We start from the raw sequence: 19,474 nt of genomic DNA on the forward strand, positions 1-19,474 counted from the left end.
CAACGCCCCAGCCACTTTCCAAAGGTGCATGATGAGCATTTTCTCCGACATGGTAGAAAGGTTTATTGAGGTATTCATGGATGACTTCTCTGTCTTTGGTGATTCTTTTGATCAATGTTTGCATAACTTATCTAAGGTGTTGGCTAGATGTGAACAAAATAACCTTGTGCTTAATTGGGAAAAATGTCATTTTATGGTTAACCAAGGCATAGTTCTTGGTCATGTCATCTCTAGTAATGGAATTGAGGTAGATAAAGCTAAGATTGATTTGATTGCTTCTATGCCCTCACCTACTTCTGTCAAAGAAGTACGTTCTTTCCTTGGCCATGCAGGTTTCTATAGGCGTTTCATTAAAGATTTTTCTAAGATTGCAAGGCCTTTGTGCAATCTCCTTGCCAAGGACATGGATTTTGTGTTTGATCAAAACTGTGAGAATGCTTTCAATGCTTTGAAAATGATGCTCACAACTGCCCCAATCATTATGCCACCGGATTGGAGCTTGCCTTTTGAACTGATGTGTGACGCCTCAGATTATGCTGTTGGAGCTGTTTTGGGGCAGCGAGTTGATAAGAAGCCACATGCCATCTACTATGCTAGTAGAACCCTCAACGATGCCCAACTCAACTATTCCACCACAGAGAAGGAGTTATTAGCTGTCATATTTGCTTTAGAGAAGTTCAGATCTTATTTGATTACTAACAAGGTCATTGTTTACACTGATCATGCAGCATTGAAATACTTGTTAGCTAAAAAGGATGCCAAGCCACGCCTCATTAGATGGATCCTCTTGTTGCAAGAGTTTGACTTGGAGATAAAAGATAAGAAAGGAAGTGAGAATGTGGTGGCTGATCACTTGAGTAGATTGGTGCATGTATCTAATGAAGAGGAGGATTCACTGCCATTGCGTGAAAGCTTCCCTGATGAGCAACTCTTCTCTATTTGTGCTTTGAATTCTCTTAATCCATTGCCTTGGTTTGCTGATATTGTTAACTACTTATGCACTAACGAACTCCCTACAGGGTTATCTACATTCCAACGTGACAAGCTTAGGAAACAAGCAAGATACTACTTTTGGGATGATCCATACCTATTCAAGCATTGTCCGGACCAAGTAATTCGAAGGTGTGTGCCTGAAGGTGATTTTAAGAGCATTCTAGAGTTTTGTCACTCCCATGCATGCGGAGGCCATTTTGGAGCAAAGAAGACTGCCAACAAAGTGCTACAATCAGGTTTCTTTTGGCCTACCCTTTTTAAGGATGCTTATACATTTTGTGCTTCATGTGATAGATGCCAACGGATGGGTAATTTGCATGCTAGAAATCAGATGCCTCTCACTAATATCTTAGTCATTGATATATTTGATGTTTGGGGAATTGATTTCATGGGCCCTTTTCCTACTTCTTATGGATTTGAATATATATTAGTTGCTGTCGATTATGTTTCCAAATGGGTGGAAGCCATTGCCACTAGAACTAATGATGCTAAGATTGTGATCAGTTTTCTCAGAGGAAATATTTTTACAAGGTTTGGCACACCAAGAGCAATCATTAGTGATGGTGGCTCCCATTTTGTTAACCAAGCTTTTGCAGCACTCTTGAAGAAGTATGGAATCAAGCATAAGGTGGCAACACCCTACCATCCTCAAACTAGTGGGCAGGTTGAGATAAGCAATAGGGAGATTAAGCACATACTTGAGAAGACAGTGAACACCACAAGGAAGGATTGGTACATGCGTTTGGAGGATGCATTGTGGGCTTATAGGACAGCTTATAAGACCCCCATAGGTATGTCTCCATATAGACTTGTTTTTGGTAAACCTTGTCACTTACCAGTGGAGCTTGAGCACAGGGCTTATTGGGCGATCAAGGCATTCAATTTTGACATGAAAGCTGCTGGTGAAAAGAGGAGGCTTCAACTCAATGAGTTGGAGGAGTTGCGACATGAGGCGTATGAGAACGCTAAGCTTTATAAGGAGAAAACAAAGCAGTATCATGACAAGAAGATTCTTAGGAAGACGTTTGAGGAAGGGCAGAAGGTTCTCTTATTCAATTCACGCCTTAAGCTCTTCCCAGGTAAGCTTCGTTCTCGGTGGATTGGCCCTTTTGTTATTACTAATGTGTTTGATCATGGCGCAGTGGAGATTCAAAATATTAAGGATGGCAGCACCTTCAAGGTGAACGGACATCGGTTGAAACCTTACTTTGATGCCAACTTTGATGCCAATATTGAGTCTCAAGCACTCAAGGAGCCTCCACCACTCTCTTGAAGCTCACCAAAGTTTGGACGTCCGGCTGAAGACATAAAACTTAGCGCTTCTTGGGAGGCAACCCAAGGTGATGAGGAGAAGATAGAACGTGCAAGGAGCTTGCTTGCGTCCTAATCGCTTCAAAGGGGAGTTGTTTTCTGAACTCTAACATTTGGTTATGTCTTTTCCTTATCTTCTTTCCTTTCATTTATGAGGCATTGCTTGTTCTTATACTCTAAACATTGAGGACAATGTTTCATTTAAGTTTGGGGGGAAGGATTCAGTTATGTTGTTTTATTGTCAAATTTTAAAATTTTTAAGTGTGTCTAGTGTCTAATAACGCAGGATTTTGTGTGTTGTTTCGTTATCCTTCCAAACACCTATGATAAGACTTGGATTTAATACTAATATGTTTTTTTCAGAAATTGATAGTCATTGTTTAAGGCCTATGTGTGATTCTGAGTGAACTTTGTCTTGCATGCCATCCTTGCACTTATTGAGCACTTTGCCAAGTTAGTCCAATTTCTTGCTACTTGGAGATGTTATGCAATTCTGCTTATTTCATGATCTTGGTTTCATGCTCTAGAACTTATTTGAATATCTCTTGAGACATTCTGTTGCCATACAATGCTTAGGAAGTGATTTAGGCCATGTTTAAATCGTTTGAGCCTTTCTAACCATCCCTCTACATGTATTCATCCCTAGTCAATCCATTTGAGCCTACGTTAAGCCTTTCTTTGTGTAAACCATTTCTACCATAATAAATCTCTGTTTCTTATCTTTACCTATTCTTTGAGCAATTAAAGCTATCTTTAAAGGAGAGTCATAAAGATTGCAAGGTTTTTGGAGCAAAAGTGAGTCATTAGTGCTGTAACCCAAGTGTTGAAAAGAAATAAGTTTTGGGGTATTGTTAACTAATCAAAAGAGGTAATGAAGTGTGACCAATGTAGTCACGGCCCTAGGGTGTTATAAGGAAAGATCATGGTGATCTAGGGTAAAGAGCCACAAAATTAGGCCAAATAACACATTTGAAGGTGCTGAAATTATGTTGAAAATCTGCTCATGTATGTGTTCCTTGCTTGTTACAAAGTTCAGTAATCTCTCATGCTTTTACCTATGCTTTAGTTGTGCTCAAAATGTTGTTATATCTCCATGTCTCCTCTTTCATTCAACCACTACCCTAAGCCTCATTACAACCCTTGTAAAGTCCTTTTGATCCTTGGTAATGTGTGGTATTACTGTGGAGAGCTGATTTCATAATGAGCTTATGGGGCTCGAAATTCTTGATTGTGCTTTAAGTGTGTGTGCATGTACTTATTTGAGTTGCAGGTGTTGTTCTGATTTGGCATTCACACACTACACTTAAGGATGTCATTGTAAGCTTTGCACACTCTTGAATCATGTGTGGAACTTAGATTGTGATTGTTGTGTTTCTTTGGAACCATATACTTTGATGATTCTTTGAGGATATTGTTTGGAAGGCTAGCTGCTTATTTTCTGTTTTCTAAGTTGTAGTTTTATTTTGTTTGCTCGAGGACTAGCAAAGTCTAAGTTTGGGGGTATTTGATAAGTTCATAATTTCACACATTTGCATGCCTTCGTTACTTAGTAATTTTGTTTAGTTTCTCTTTATTTCAAGTCACTTACCTATGTTTGTGTGTTCTATAGGTTGAAGGCAGCAAGAGATTGCTTTTGAAGCAAAATGGTGCAAAACGTGCAAAAACTGGATATTGAGTTAGAAGTTCATTTCGGACTTATCTTCTTCATCCGAGCTTGGATTGGGCCAATACTTGTGTGGTTGGATCAGAGACATTCTGAACTTCAAAATGGATATCTTAAAGTCATATTTGGATTCAGCCAAACCCAATCCGTGAGCCCATCAAAATACACATCATGCTGACATGAGGATGAGCTGATGGATGCTTGGTCATGGTGAGCTAGGCATGAACTATTGGTTTCTGGATGGATGCTTGATCATGCTGACATGAAGATGACCTATGGCTGCTGGTGGGATTTATTAGTGCAGCAACCAATTCTGATTATCTAAATACAAGTGTTGTATGCATTAGTCATATTCAATTCAGAATTCCCCTTTCCTTCTCCCTTTAAATACCACTTCCATTCCACATCCCAGATACAATTCACTTCATCCATTACTTCCATACACACATTCAGATTCACCACAAAGAGAGAGAGAGAGAGCTAGCTGCAAAGGAGGGAGAGCTGGGAGCTGTCCTGGAAACTACCTTGCTGCCACCAGCTAGTTCTTCTATTCTCTTTATTCTACCTATGTATTTCTTATCTTCTGTATTCATAATTATGTTTAACTAATCCATTTTGTTAGGGCTTAGGATGAAGCCCTAGTCATGAATATTCAATGTTATGGATGATTTCATAGTTAATTGATTTCCTTGCTTTCATTATCAAGTTGTTAATCTCCAGCTTATTATGTGCTTGATGTATGTTTTCTTGGAGTAGCTAACTAGGATTTTATGCATCTAGCACAGGTTGGGAAGGGGTTTAGATTCACCAATTCTACTCTCCTTTCACAAGCAACACATGAATGGCCTAAGAATCATTCAAGGGGTTAATAACCATAGGTTGACTAGGACAGATACCATGTTCTAGGACTTGTGTGATTATCATATTCTCAAGGAACTTAATGACTCTTATATGCTTTATTCTAAGTAGATACCATGCTTAGGTTGCATATTAGACATCACGTGTTGTGTAGATACCATGCACAATTACATGCCTTAGGAGAATCATGCATCCTGCACCTAGATACCATAGGCTTGTATGCGATAATCTATTGTTAATGAAGCTTGAGTCAATTTCTATGCATTCATAACTTGGATAGGAAGACTAGTGGTAGATTCCAAGGCTCTAACACTTCTCAATCATTGTTTCACAACTTGTTCATTGCTGCCATTGTTTACTTCCAGCACTTCCATTTCATTCTCTTGTTTTCATTTAAACAACAAAAACCCCCCATTCGAGTGCGTGTGTGGTGCTAGGATTCTGTCCTAGACCTTGCCAATTGTTAGTTAGTTTGTTTCTTTGTTTTCAGTTTTTCCATCATTCTAAGTAGTTTAACTTGCAACCAAGTTACCATTCTCCGTGGGATCGACCTCGTATTTCATAAGCTATACTATAAATGGTTCGTGCACTTGCGAGAATTGAAGTTTCTATTTTTAATAACTCATTTTAGTTGTTAGGAATAGGCTCAACACTTCTCTATTTATAGGGCTAAGAGGGAGGAACATCATGATGGATTCCCACACCATCCTTCATCTTTTGCTGCTGCACCTCAAGCATCTTCAAATGGGTTCAAAGGTGATCAGTTGTGGCTGCCTTTGCTGCCAACCCATGTGGTTGCCTTTTGGTTGCTGAAAAACGAGTTTTCTGAACCAGGCTTGGTGTAGGAAGGCCAGAGGTTTCAAAACGTATCCAATGGAGCTCAAATTTGGTTTCTTTTTGCTTTCTTTGCTTTCTTTTTGCTTCACATGCATGCACATGATTTCTCTTTCAATTAAAACCTGATCTCCAGCTCCAAAGTGATCTGCCAATTCAATTCCCATGTTCAAAGGCTGAAGCAAAATGCCTCTCATCATTCCTCATTCTTCTCTCTCTCCTTTCTCTTTGCTTCACATGCATGCACATGCTTTCTCTATAATAACTCCAGCATGTACTGTTGTGTAGATTTCAGCTGCACCAAAATGGATTAAGCTGCATCCTCAACTTGTGATACTCGCAAGTGCACAAACCGTTGGTAGTATAGCATATGTAAGTGCGAGGTCGATTCCACAGGGATTGGTGATTGAATGATCCAATTTAGTTTCCCTACACAAAATAGAAACAAAAACAAAGAACATAAAACAAGGAAGAAAGAAATAAGTAACTCAAGCAAATAAGTTCCCAAGTTCAATTTAGATTAATGGATTGATTCTAGCTAAAGTATGATTAAGCCATGGTGTGTGGTCATAACCTTGTGTTCCTAATTCCCTAATTTGATCATTTGTTGTCTAACCTAAAATTAAGCATTAGGAACCCATTAAGCATAGAAGAACATTTTAAACAACCAAGTATGTATCTAATCCCTGTTGTCGAATGTCCATACATACTCTTCCTATTCATAGTTCAATTCGAATTAAAGCATGGTGTATACTCTTAATTCAAACCAAGATAGCTAACATGCAAGCCTAAATGGTGATCAATCATTCAAACTAGCATATTAACTTATAAGCATAATGAATAAGAACAAAAACCATAATTAAAACTTGGAAACTAATTCAACTTGAAAACTTAAGAAAAGAATTTACATAACAAAGAAAAATAAATTACAACTAAGAAGCAAAAGGAAAGCTAGAATTGAGAACTAGAAAGCAAAATTAAGAGAATTTGAGGGAGAGAAGGGAAGGGAGCTCTAGAGAAGTGTTTGAGAGCTCCCCCCCTTGGGGTGTGTTTACAAGCTTAGAGAACATCCCTATTTATAGGCCTAGGGGAAGTGAAAATATGAATTCAATATGGCTAATGCATACAACACTTGTATTATAAAATCTTGAATTGGTTGATGCACTTGTATTAGAAAATTTGAATTGGTTGATGCACTTGTATTAGAAAATCAGAATTGGTTGATGCACTTCACCAATAAATCCCACCAGCAGCCCTAGCTCATCTTCATGTCACCATGACCAAGCTTCCAACCAGAAACAATAGCTCATCCTGAGGTCAGCATGACCAGCAACTTCAAGGGCTTACAAATTGGGCTTCTCTTAAGCAAATGACGACTTTAAGCACTCCAAATTGAAGTTCAGAATGTGTCTGATCCAACCACACAAGTATTGGCCCAATCCAAGCTCGGATGAAGAAGTTAAGGCCAAAACATGGCTCTGTGTTTGCTAGGTAACAGACTCCATATTTATCCAATGGGGCTGAATTTTGGATATGTTATAGTACACACCCATTGGAACAACTTTCATGAAGAATACGGCCTCATCCGAGCTATGTAGGTTGCTGAAACAAAGCTTGCAATATGACCTACGAAACTGGACTGGCAGGGGGCTGTAGCCAAAATGAGTTTGTCTTTAAGCTCTTCATCGATTCATCCAAATTAGGCCTTAACATGCTTGAATTGCATGAATTATGCTCTCTTGCTCTTTTTGCCTACAAAACACACAAAGAGAGGCAAATAACATAGAAATCTAGGAAACTAAGCAAAAGAAGTAAGTAAATTTGGGCATGTATATGTATGAAATTATGAGCTTAACATGTACCAACTTGCTCCTTTAGAATTTCATAGCTGGAATGTCTCCCCACTTCACTCATTATGTTGGATCCAAAGTCAGTTGCAGCATGGGTGAGGAACATGGCTTAAAGGAGGAGACAAGGCTCAAAGCTGGCAGCTGCAAATCCTCCTGAGCATGGTTCAGTGTTGGACGGGCTAAGGACTCCACATATGTTCAATTGGGCTGACTTTTGGATATGTTATACTAGACACCCAATTGAACAACTTCTATGCAGAATGTCTTCTCATCCGAGTTGTGCAGATTGCTGAAATGAGACCTGCAAGGTGACTTACGAAATTGGACTGACAAGGAGTGTGGCCCAACTTTGGTTTTGTCTTTAAGCTCTTGCTCTTTGCCAATCAGCCCATAACATGCATGGATTGCATCAAATGTAATCTCTTGCTATCTTAACCTACAAAACACACAAACAGAGGTAAGCGACTCAAAATAAAGAGAAACTAAGTAAAATCACTAAGTAAAGAAGGCAAGCAAGTGTATGAAATTATGGACTTATCAAAACAGAAAATGGATTAAAAGCACAAGTTTAACTCAATAACATAACCAAATCATAAGCTAGAAGGGTACAAAATGATATTCAACTATGAACCGATCAATCATAATATGGTGGGAGGAGTCATTTTGTGAGTTTTGAGTGAAATCCAATCGCTAGAATTATGGAATACACCAACCACTCAAATTTGGAACGAACTGCCGTTGAACTTGTATTGTCCAATTTCTCACACCTACTGATTTCGGATCGAGCCCCAAACTTGGGCAACATCATAATATGGTGAGAGAAGTCATTTGGTGAGTTTTGAGTAAAATCCAATCGCTAGAAGTATGGAATACACCAACCACTCCAATTAGGAACAAACTGCCGTTGAACTTGAATTGTCCAATTTCTCACACCTATTGATTTCGGATCGAGCCCAAAACCTGGGCAACATCATAATATGGTGGGAGGAGTCATTTGGTGAGTTTTGAGTGAAATCCAATCGCTGGAAGTACGGAATACACCAACCACACCAATTAGGAATGAACTGCCGCTGAACTTGAATTGTCCAATTTCTCACACCTATTGATTTCGGATCGAGACCCAAACTTGGGCAACATCATAATATGGTGGGAGGAGTCATTTGGTGAGTTTTGAGTGAAATCCAATCGCTAGAAGTATGCAATAAATGAACCACTCCAATTAGGAACGAACTGCCGTTGAACTTGAATTGTCCACTTTCTCACACCTATTGATATCGGATCGAGCCCCAAATTTTGGCAACATCATAATATGGTGGGCGGAGTCATTTGGGGACTTTTGCGTCAAATCCAAGCGCTAGAAGTATGGAATACACCAACCACTCCAATTAGGAACGAACTGCCGTTGAACTTGAATTGTCCAATTTCTCACACCTATTGATATCGGATCGAGCCCCAAACTTTGGAAACATCATAATATGGTGGGAGAAGACATTTGGGGACTTTTGCGTCAAATCCAATCGCTAGAAGTATGGAATACACCAACCACTCCAATTAGGAACGAACTGTCGTTGAACTTGAATTGTCCAATTTCTCACACCTATTGATTTCGGATCGAGCCCAAAACTTGGGCAACATCATAATATGGAAGGAGGAGTCATTTGGTGAGTTTTGAGTGAAATCCAATCGCTAGAAGTATGGAATACACCAACCAATCCAATTAGGAACGAACTGCCGTTGAACTTGAATTGTCCAATTTCTCATACCTATTGATTTTGGATCGGGCCCCAAACTTGGGCAACATCATAATATGGTGTGAGGAGTCATTTGGTGAGTTTTGAGTGAAATCCAATCGCTAGAAGTATGGAATACACCAACCACTCCAATTAGGAACGAACTGCCGTTGAACTTGAATTGTCCAATTTCTCACAACTATTGATTTCGGATCGAACCCAAAAGTTGGGCAACATCATAACATTGTGGGAGGAGTCATTCTGTGAGTTTTGAGTGAAATCCAATCGCTAGAAGTACGGAATACACCAACCACTCCAATTAGGAACGAACCGCCGTTGAACTTGAATTGTCCAAATTCTCACACCTATTGATATCGGATCGATCCCCAAACTTGGGCAACATCATAATATGGTGGGAGGAGTCATTTGGTGAGTTTTGAGTGAAATCCAATGGCTAGAAGTATGGAATACACCAACCACTCGAATTAGGAACGAACTGCCGTTGAACTTGAATTGTCCAATTTCTCACATCTATTGACTTCGGATCGAGACCCAAACTTGGGCAACATCATAATATGGTGGGAGGAGTCATTTGGTGAGTTTTGAGAGAAATCCAATCGCTAGAAGTATGGAATACACCAACTACTCGAATTAGGAACGAACTGCCGTTGAACTTGAGTTGTCCAATTTCTCACAACTATTGATTTCGGATCGATCCCCAAACTTGGGCAACATCATAATATGGTGTCAGGAGTCATTTGGTGAGTTTTGAGTGAAATCCAATCGCTAGAAGTATGGAATACACCTACCACTCCAATTAGGAACGAACTGCCGTTGAACTTGAATATTCCAATTTCTCACACCTATTGATTTTGGATCGAGCCCCAAACTTGGGCAACATCATAATATGGTGCCAGGAATCATTTGGTTTGTTTTGAGTGAAATCCAATCGCTAGAAGTATGGAATACACCAACCACTCCAATTAGGAACGAACTGCCATTGAACTTGAATTGTCCAATTTCTTTCACCTATTGGTTTCGGATAGAGCCCAAAACTTGGGCAACATCATAATATGGTGGGAGGAGTCATTTGGTGAGTTTTGAGTGAAATCCACTCGCTAGAAGTATGGAATACACCAACCACTCCATTTAGGAACGAACTGCCGTTGAAGTTGAATTGTCCAATTTCTCACACCTATTGATTTCGGATAGAGCCCCAACCTTGGGCATCATCATAATATGGTGTCAGGAGTCATTTGGTGAGTTTTAAGTGAAATCCAATCACTAGAAGTATGGAATACACCAACCACTCCAATTAGGAACGAACTGTCGTTGAACTTGAATTGTCCAATTTCTCACACCAATTGATTTCGGATCGAGCTCCAAACTTGGGTAACATCATAATATGGTGGGAGGAGTCATTTGGTGAGTTTTGAGAGAAATCAAATCGCTAGAGGTATGGAATACACCAACCACTCCAATTAGGAACGAACTGCCGTTCAACTTGAATTGCCCAATTTCTCACACCTATTGATATCGGATCAAGCCCAAAACTTGGGCAAAGTCATAATATGGTGGGAGGAGTCATTTGGTGAGTGTTGAGTGAAATCCAATGGCTAGAAGTATGGAATACACCAACCACTCCAATTAGGAACGAACTGCCGTTGAATTTGAATTGTCCAATTTCTCGCACCTATTGATTTCGGATCGAGCCCAAAACTTGGGCAACATCATAATATGGTGGGAGGAGTCATTTGGTGAGTGTTGTTGAGTGAAATCCAATGGCTAGAAGTATGGAATACACCAACCACTCCATTTAGGAACGAACTGCCGTTGAACTTGAATTGTCCAATTTCTCACACCTATTGATTTCGGATCGAGCCCCAACCTTGGGCATCATCATAATATGGTGTCAGGAGTCATTTGGTTAGTTTTGAGTGAAATCCAATCGCTAGAAGTATGGAAGACACCAACCACTCCAATTAGTAACGAACCGCCGTTGAACTTGAATTGTCCAATTTCTCACAACTATTGATTTTTGATCGAGCCCAAAACTTGGGCAACATCATAATATGGTGGGAGGAGTCATTTGGTGAGTTTTGAGTGAAATCCAATCGCTAGAAGTGTGGAATACACCAACCACTCCAATTAGGAACGAACTGCCGTTGAACATGAATTGTCCAATTTCTCACACCTATTGATTTCGGATCGAGCCCCAAACTTGGGCAACATCATAATATGGTGGGAGGAGTCATTTGGTGAGTTTTGAGTGAAATCAAAGCGCTAGAAGTATGGAATACACCAACCAATCCAATTAGGAACGAACTGCCGTTCAACTTGAATTGTCCAATTTCTCATACCTATTGATTTTGGATCGGGCCCCAAACTTGGGCAACATCATAATATGGTGTGAGGAGTCATTTGGTGAGTTTTGAGTGAAATCCAATCGCTAGAAGTATGGAATACACCAACCACTCCAATTAGGAACGAACTGCCGTTGAACTTGAATTGTCCAATTTCTCACAACTATTGATTTCGGATCGAACCCAAAAGTTGGGCAACATCATAACATTGTGGGAGGAGTCATTCTGTGAGTTTTGAGTGAAATCCAATCCCTAGAAGTACGGAATACACCAACCACTCCAATTAGGAACGAACCGCCGTTGAACTTGAATTGTCCAAATTCTCACACCTATTGATATCGGATCGATCCCCAAACTTGGGCAACATCATAATATGGTGGGAGGAGTCATTTGGTGAGTTTTGAGTGAAATCCAATGGCTAGAAGTATGGAATACACCAACCACTCGAATTAGGAACGAACTGCCGTTGAACTTGAATTGTCCAATTTCTCACATCTATTGACTTCGGATCGAGACCCAAACTTGGGCAACATCATAATATGGTGGGAGGAGTCATTTGGTGAGTTTTGAGAGAAATCCAATCGCTAGAAGTATGGAATACACCAACCACTCGAATTAGGAACGAACTGCCGTTGAACTTGAGTTGTCCAATTTCTCACAACTATTGATTTCGGATCGATCCCCAAACTTGGGCAACATCATAATATGGTGTCAGGAGTCATTTGGTGAGTTTTGAGTGAAATCCAATCGCTAGAAGTATGGAATACACCTACCACTCCAATTAGGAACGAACTGCCGTTGAACTTGAATATTCCAATTTCTCACACCTATTGATTTTGGATCGAGCCCCAAACTTGGGCAACATCATAATATGGTGCCAGGAATCATTTGGTGAGTTTTGAGAGAAATCCAATCGCTAGAAGTATGGAATACACCAACCACTCCAATTAGGAACGAACTGTCGTTGAACTTGAATTGTCCAATTTCTTTCACCTATTGGTTTCGGATAGAGCCCCAAACTTGGGCAACATCATAATATGGTGGGCGGAGTCATTTGGAGAGTTTTGAGTGAAATCCAATCGCTAGAAGTATGGAATACACCAACCACTCCAATTAGGAACGAACTGCCGTTGAACTTGAATTGTCCAATTTCTCACACCTATTGGTTACGGATCGAGTCCAAAACTTGGGCAACATCATAATATGTTGGGAGGAGTCATTTGGTGAGTTTTGAGTGAAATCCAATCGCTAGAAGCACCGAATACACCAACCACTCCAATAAGGAACGAACTGCCGTTGAACTTGAATTGTCCAATTTCTCACACCTATTGATTTCGGATCGAGCCCAAAACTTGGGCAACATCATAATATGGTGTCAGGAGTCATTTGGTGAGTTTTGAGTGAAATCCAATCGCTAGAAGTATGGAATACACCAACCACTCCAATTAGGAACGAACTGCCGTTGAACTTGAATTGTCCAATTTCTCACACCTATTGGTTACGGATCGAGCCCAAAACTTGGGCAACATCATAATATGGGGGGAGGAGTCATTTGGTGATTTTTGAGTGAAATCCACTCGCTAGAAGTATGGAATACACCAACCACTCCAATTAGGAACGAACTGCCGTTGAACTTGAATTGTCCAATTTCTCACACCTATTGATTTCGGATCGAGCCCAAAACTTGGGCGACATGATAATATGGTGTCAGGAGTCATTTGGTGAGTTTTGAGTGAAATCCATTCGCTAGATGTATAGAATACACTCCAATTTAGAACGAACTGCCGTTGAACTTGAATTGTCCAATTTCTCACACCTATTGATTTCGGATCGAGCCCAAACTTTATGCAACACGATAATATGGTGGGAGGAGTCATTTGGTGAGTTTTGAGTGAAATCCAATCGCTAGAAGTATGGAATACAACAACCACTCCAATTTGGAACGAACTGCCGTTGAACTTGAATTGTCCAATTTCTTTCTCCTATTGATTTCGGATTGAGCCCAAAACTTGGGCAACATCATAATATGGTGGGAGGAGTCATTTGGTGAGTTTTGAGTGAAATCCAATCGCTAGAAGTATGGAATACACCAACCACTCCAATTAGGAATGAACTGCCGTTGAACTTGAATTGTCCAATTTCTGTCACCTATTGATTTCGGATTGAGCCCAAAACTTGGGCAACATGATAATCTGGTGGGAGGAGTCATTTGGTGAGTTTTGAGCGAAATCCAATTGCTAGAAGTATGGAATACACCAACCACTCCAATTAGGAACGAACTGCCGTTGAACTGGAACTGTCCAATTCGGAACACCTATTGATTTCGGATCGAGCCCAAAACTTAGTCAACATGATAATATGGTGTTAGGAGTCATTTGGTGAGTTTTGAGTGAAATCCAATCGCTAGAAGTATGGAATACACCAACCACTCCAATTAGGAACGAACTGCCGTTGAACTTGAATTGTCCAATTTCTCACACCTATTGATTTTGGATCGAGCCCAAAACTTGGGCAACATGATAATATGGTGATAGGAGTCATTTGGTGAGTTTTGACTGAAATCCAATCGCTAGAAGTATAGAATACACTCCAATTTGGAACGAACTGCCGTTGAACTTGAATTGTCCAATTTCTCACACGTATTGATTTCGGATCGAGCCCAAAACTTCGGCAACATGATAATATGGTGGGAGGAGTCATTCGGTGAGTTTTGAGTGAAATGCAATCGCTAGAAGTATCGAATACATCAACAACTCCAATTAGGAACGAACTGCCGTTGAACTTGAATTGTCCAATTTCTCACACCTATTGATTTCGGATCGAGCCCAAAACTTGGGCAACATCATAATATGGTGGGAGGAGTCATTTGGTGAGTTTTGAGTGAAATCCAATCGCTAGAAATAGGGAATGCACCAACCACTCCAACTAGGAACGAACTGTCGTTGAACTAGAATTGTCCAATTTCTGGCACCTATTGATTTCGGATCGAGGCCAAAGCTTGGGCAACATCATAATGTGGTGGGAGATGTCATTTGGTGATTTTTTAGTGATATCCAATCGCTAGAAGTACAGAATACACCAACCACTCCTAGCTAGAAGTACAGAATACACCAACCACTCCAATTAGGGACGAACTGCCGTTGAACTTGAATTGTCCAATTTCTCACACCTATTGATTTCGGATCGAGCCCAAAACTTGGGCAACAACAAAATATGGTGGGAGGAGTCATTTGGTGAGTTTTGAGTGAAATCCAATCGCTATAAGTATGGAATACACCAACCATTCCAATTAGGAACGAACTGCCGTTGAACTTGAATTGTCCAATTTCTGTCACCTATTCATTTCGAATCGAGCCCAAAACTTGGGCAACATGATAATAGGGGGGGAGGAGTCATTTGGTGAGTTTTGAATAAAATCCAATCGCTAGAAGTATAGAATACACCAACCACTCCAATTAGGAACGAACTGCCGTTGAACTTGAATTGTCCAATTTCTCATACCTATTGATTACGGATCGGGCCCAAAACTTGGGCAACATCATAATATGGTGGGAGGAGTCATTGAGTGAGTTTTGAGTGAAATCCAATTGATAGAAGTACAGAATACACCAACCACTCCAATTAGGAATGAACTGCCGTTGAACTTGAATTGTCCAATTTCTAACACCTATTGATTTCGGATCGAGCCCCAAACTAGGGCAATTTAATAATATGGTGGGAGGAGTGATTTGGTGAGTTTTGAGTGAAATCCTATCGCTAGAAGTATGGAATGCACCAACCACTCCAATTAGGAACGAACTGCCGTTGTACTTGAATTGTCCAATTTCTCACACCTATTGATTTCGGATCGAGCCCCAAACTTGGGCAACATGATAATATGGTAGGAGGAGTCATTTGGTGAGTTTTGAGTGAAATCCAATTGCTAGATGTATGGAATACACCAACCACTCCAATTAGGAACGAACTGCCATTGAACTTGAATTGTCCAATTTCTCACACCTATTGATTACGGATCGAGCCCAAAACTTGGGCAACATCATAATATGGTGGGAGGAGTCATTTGGTGAGTTTTGAGTGAAATCCAATCGCTAGAAGTATGGAATACACCAACCACTCCAATTAGGAACGAACTGCTGTTGAACTTGAATTGTCCAATTTGGAACACCTATTAATTTCGGATCGAGCCCCAAACTTGGGCAACATCATAATATGGTGGGAGGAGTCATTTGGTGAGTTTTCAGTGAAATCCAATCGCTAGAAGTATGGAATACACCAACCACTGCAATTAGGAACGAACTGCCGTTGAACTTGAATTGTCCAATTTGGAACACCTATTGATTTCGGATCGAGCGCAAAACTTGGGCAACATCATAATATGGTGGTAGGAGTCATTTGGTATGATTTGAGTGAAATCCAATCTCTAGAAGTATGGAGTAAACCAACCACTCAAATTAGGAACAAACTGCCGTTGAACTTGGATTGTCCAATTTCTTACACCTATTGATTTCGGATCGAACCCAAAAGTCGGGCAACATCATAATATGGTGGGAGGAGATATTTGGTGTGTTTTGAGTGAAATCCAATCGCTAGAACTATGAATTACCCCAAACCCTCCAATTTGGAACGAACTTCCTTCGAACTTGAATTGTTCAATTTCTTACAACTATTGATTTCGGATTGAGCCCAAAACTTGGGCAACATGTTAATATGGTGGGAGGAGTCATTTGGTGAGTGTTGAGGGAAATCCAATCGCTAGATGTATGGAATACACCAACCACTCCAATTAGGAACGAACTGCCGTTGAACTTGAATTGTCCAATTTCCCACACATATTGATTACAGATCGAGCCCAAAACTTGGGCAACATCATAATATGGTGGGAGGAGTCATTTGGTGAGTTTTGAGTGAAATCCAATCGCTAGAAGTGTGGAATACACCAACCACTCCAGTTAGGAAGGAACTGCCGTTGAACTTGAATTGTCCAATTTGGAACACCTATTGATTTCGGATCGAGCCCAAAACTTGGGCAACAACATAATATGGTGGGAGGAGTCATTTGGTTAGTTTTGAGTGAAATCCAATCGCTAGAAGTATGGAATACACCAACCACTCCAATTAGGAACGAACTGCCGTTGAACTTGAATTTTCCAATTTGGAACACCTATTGATTTCGGATCGAGACCTAAACTTGGGCAACATCATAATATGGTGGGAGAAGTCATTTGGTGAGTTTTGAGTGAAATCCAATCGCTAGAAGTATGGAATACACCAACCACATCAATTAGGAACGAACTGCCGTTGAACTTGAATTGTCCAATTTCTCACACCTATTGATTTCGGATCGAGCCCAAAACTTGGGCAACATCATAATATGGTGGGAGGAGTCATTCGGTGAGTTTTGAGTGAAATCCAATCGCTAGAAGTATGGAATACACCAACCACTCCAATTAAGAACGAACTGCCGTTGAACTTGAATTGTCCAATTTGGAACACCTATTGATTTCGGATCGAGCCCAAAACTTGGGCAACATCATAATATGGTGGGAGGAGTCATTTGATGAGTTTTGAGTGAAATCCAATCACTAGACGTACGGAATACACCAACCACTCCAATTTGGAACGAACTATCGTTGAAATTGAATGGACCAATTTCTCACACCTATTGATTTCGGATCGAGCCCAAAACATGGGCAACGTCATAATATGGTGCGAGGAGTCATTTAGTGAGTGTTGAGGGAACATCATAATATGGTGGGAGGAGTCATTTGGTTAGTTTTGAGTGAAATCCAATCGCTAGAAGTATGGAATACACCAACCACTCCAATTAGGAACGAACTGCCGTTGAACTTGAATTTTCCAATTTGGAACACCTATTGATTTCGGATCGAGACCTAAACTTGGGCAACTGATCGGTTCATAATTGTATATCATTTTGTACCCTTCTAGCTTATGATTTGGTTATGTTTTTGAGTTAAACTTGTGCTTTTAATCCTTTTTGTGTTTATCTTTCAGTTCATTGAGCTTTAGGTAATAATGATGGCTTTAGAGAGCATAATTCATGCAATTCAAGCATGTTAAGGCCTAATTTGGATGAATGGATGAAGAGCTTAAAGACAAACTCATTTTGGCTACAGCCCCCTGCCAGTCCAGTTCCGTAGGTCATATTGCAAGCTTTGTTTCAACAACCTACATAGCTCGAATGAGGCCACATTCTTCATTAAAGTTGTTCCAATTGGTGTGTCCTATAACATATCCAAAATTCGGCCCCATTGGATAAATCTGGAGTCCGTTACCTAGCAAACACAGAACCATGCTCAGGATGGATCTTATCAGCGCGGAAAATGAGTTAGCAATTTGTTTCGGCCTTAACTTCTTCCTCCGACCTTGGATTGGCCCAAATAACATATGGCTGGAAAGAAGACATTCTGAACTTCAATTTCGAGTGCTTAAAGTCCTAATTTGATTAAGAGAAGCCCAAGTTGTAAGCCCTTGAAGTTGCTGGTCATGCTGACCTCAGCATGTGCTGGTTGGATGCTTGGTCATGGTGAGCTAGCTATGAGCTATCATTTCTGGTTGGAAGCTTGGTCATGGTGACATGAAGATGAGCTAGGGCTGCTGGTGGGATCTATTGGTGAAGTGCATCAACCAATTCAAGATTTTCTAATACAAGTGCATCACCCAATTTAGATTTTCTAATACAAGTGCATCAACCATTTCAGATTTTATAAAACAAGTGTTGTATGCATTAGCCATATTGAATTCAGATTTTCACTTCCCCTATGCCTATAAATAGGGAAGTTCTCTAAGCTTGTAAACACACCCCAAGGGGGGGAGCTCTCAAACACTTCTCTAGAGCTCCCTTCCCTTCTCTCCCTCAAATTCTCTTAGTTTCATTTTCTAGTTTTCAATTGTAGTAATGAAATATTTGTGCTGAAATTCTCCTTAAGTTTTCCAAGTTCTACTTAATTTTCATTGTTATGTAAATTCTTTTCTTTAGTTTCAAGTTTTATTAGTTTCCAAGTTTCAATTATGATTTTTGTTCTTATTCATTATGCTTATAAGTTAATATGCTAGTTTGAATGATTGATCACCATTTAGGCTTGCATGTTAGCTATCTTGGTTTGAATTAAGAGTAGACACCATACTTTAATTCGAATTGAACTATGAATAGGAAGAGTATGTATGGACATTCGACAACAGGGATTAGATACATGCTTGGTTGTTTAAATTGTTCTTCTATGCTTAATGGGTTCCTAATGCTTAATTTTAGGTTAGACAACAAATGATCAAATTAGGGAATTAGGAACACAAGGTTATGACCACACACCATGGCTTAATCATACATTAGCTAGAATCAATCCGTTAATCTAATTGAACTTGGGAACTTATCTACTTGAGTTAGTTATTTTCTTTCTTCCTTGTTTTATTTATTTCCTTTCTTTTTCATTTCTATTTTGTGTAGGGAAAATGAATTGGATCATTCAATCACCAATCCTCGTGGGATCGACCTCGCACTTACATATGCTATACTACCAAACGGCTCGTGCACTTGCGAGTATCACAAGTTGAGGATGTAGCTGAATCCATTTTGGTGCAGCTGTATCGACGCAACAAGTTTTTGGCGCCGTTGCCGGGGATCGGTAACATTGTTTGATTCTATTTGGCTTTCCTACCTTATTTTTTTCGTAACTGGACAATTTCAAGTTTTAAAGTTAATGACGTTAATGGACAAGTTGTGTTTGTAGTCCAACAGAAAAGGACAATTGCCCAACAAGCAAGAGAACTGGGTTTAAGTCCCAGCTTACACAACCCATTGGTGCTTGTTGCTTTGAAGCATGGAATTGGACTTGTGTTGATTTTTCCTTTTCATTT

Source organism: Prunus avium, chromosome 3 (assembly GCF_965620075.1).
Source record: "Prunus avium chromosome 3, drPruAviu1.hap1.1, whole genome shotgun sequence".
Classification (NCBI taxonomy): Eukaryota; Viridiplantae; Streptophyta; class Magnoliopsida; order Rosales; family Rosaceae; genus Prunus; species Prunus avium.